We start from the raw sequence: 2,500 nt of genomic DNA, 5'->3' as shown, positions 1-2,500 counted from the left end.
AATTAGTTTAACCCGTTTATGTTTGTGATAGGTGTGTGGAGGGAAAAATTGTTTCATACAATACTTTTTATTAAATGAACCGTACTTTTACATCAACAGATAGAACAGATCTTTTGGTAAAAGTCCATTGAACCAGAAGTTTAAGGCCTTTGTGTTGTAGTTGGTGGTGGTGGTGCTGTGTCGGGGGTGGAGTAATTAACCACGTGCCCTAAAGCAACAACAGCAACAACACAAATACAAGGTGTTATTGGTAACGGAGACGATGATACAGAGTTAGGAGCAGAGGGCAATGACCATCTGCAATGTCAAAAGCTACCAAAACATATGGTTCGTTAATAGAATATATCATGTGCTTTCGTGACGAACCGTTACTCAAAACTTACACACGAGACCCCTGCCTATATATGATAAGCATGTTATGCATGAGTCTCTTTCTCTTTCTCTCCTTCTTTCTCTTCTCTTTATAGTGTGCATGTAGTGTAAGTGTATATATATAACATATAAACATATATATAAATTATATATATATATATATATTATATATATATATATATATATATATATGTATATGTAGTATGTATATATATCTATATATACAAATACAATAATATGTATATATATGCATATATACGTGCAATATAATATATCATAGAGCTATTCTATGTATGTATGTATGTATGTATGTATGTAGTATGTATGTATGTATATTATATATATATATATATATATATATATATATATATACATATATTCTTTTATTTGTTTGAGTTATTTGACTGCCGCCATGCTGGAGCAACGCCTCTAGTCGAACATATCGACCCCAGGACTTATTCGTGTAAGCCTAGTACTTATTCTATCGGGAGCTTTTGCCGAACCGCTAAGTTACGGTGACGTAAGCACACCAGCATCGGTTGTCTAGCGATGGTGGTGAGGGGACAAACACAGATACATAGACATACACACACGCGCACACATATGTATGTATAGAAAACACACGGAGCTTCTTTCAACTTCCGTCTACCAAATCCACTCACGAGGCTTTGTTTGGCCCGAGGCTATAGTATTGGGACTGAATCTGGAATCATGTGGTTGGTAAGCAAGCAAGCCACTCTTGCACTATATATATATAGTTGAAATTTATAGAAAACTAAAAGGCGAAGATAGGTGTATGAACAACAAGCAAGTGTAATAGTTTGAGGCCCGGGAAAAAATGAAAAACTCTTTTATGTTTCGAGCCTACGCTCTTCAACCAAATAAACAGAGAGAATGAAAAATAAAAACTTGTAGATTTCAGCGGTCCAGAATGGCGAATGACGATATAAAAGGGAGATATACTCTTTGACGCTTAATCCATATTAGACTAAGACAGGTGTGTGAATAAGTGTACGTGTGTGAAGGCCTGATACACACAGATTCACAGGCACACACACACACTCACACATACATACAGTCATAGCCTAACTATCTATCTCTCTGCTGGTGTCTTTCTATCTATTCTCTCTATCGATATGTCTGTCCCTGTCTCTCTGTCTCTGTCTCTCTTTATTGCTCTCTCTCTCTCTCTTTCTTTCTCTTCCTATATGTATTATTCCGTTTCTTTTATTCTTTTACTGGTTTCAGTCATTTGACTGCGACCATGCTGGATCACTGCTTTTAGTAGCAACAAGAAGGAAAACTTGGTTTCAAAATTTTACACAAGGCCAGCAATTTTAGGTGAGACGGGAAGTCGATTACACCGACACCAGTACTCAACTAGCTCTTATTTTATCGATCCCGAAACGTCCAAAGTCGACCCTAAGGAAACTTGACTTCAGAAAGCAAGGAGAGACGAAATTCTGCTAAACATTTTGCTCGCTGCCTTGCAGTAAGAAAATATAGCGAAGAAGAATTCCCCAAAGTTAAACGGTGCTCACAAATAATATTCATTCAAGATATATTGACAATAATTTTCTCTTTCACCTCACAAGGAAATTAATTAATTGAAGATAATCTAAGCAACTATGACTAACACAAAGCTGTATATATATATATATATATTTAACGAACGCACTCAGTCATATAAAAACTTTCTGTATGGTAGCTGTCATGAAAGTGTAATTTTCTTTAGAGAACAATATGTGAGAACAACATCAAGCTATACTAACAATGGCTTTATCAAATTGTAGGGTTCGTATTTATGCGTCCCTGTGCTTCATCAGTTACAGACACCGAAGCTATAGTTCAAAACACAGAAAGAACTGACGTTTTATACATAAATAAGAAACAATAAGTTTGCAGGCGTGTGCAAAGCTATTGCAAGCTTAAGACTAACGCCGTAGAAGCAAGTGCTCAGTTCCACGACGTCATTGTTATTCAAACTCCGTGTGTTTTCTAATGTTATCTGCAGAATTTTCTCTCGATGAATATTATTGCAACAAAGACCTTGTTTATTTCTGTGTTCCTTCCTGTTGAAGAGCGTAGGCTCGAAACGTAAAAGACTTTCGCACTTCTCGAGCGTTAA

The sequence above is a fragment of the Octopus sinensis genome, linkage group LG19 (assembly GCF_006345805.1).
Source record: "Octopus sinensis linkage group LG19, ASM634580v1, whole genome shotgun sequence".
Classification (NCBI taxonomy): Eukaryota; Metazoa; Mollusca; class Cephalopoda; order Octopoda; family Octopodidae; genus Octopus; species Octopus sinensis.
The sequence above is the reverse complement of the archived record's forward strand: the minus strand, read 5'-3'. Positions refer to the sequence as shown.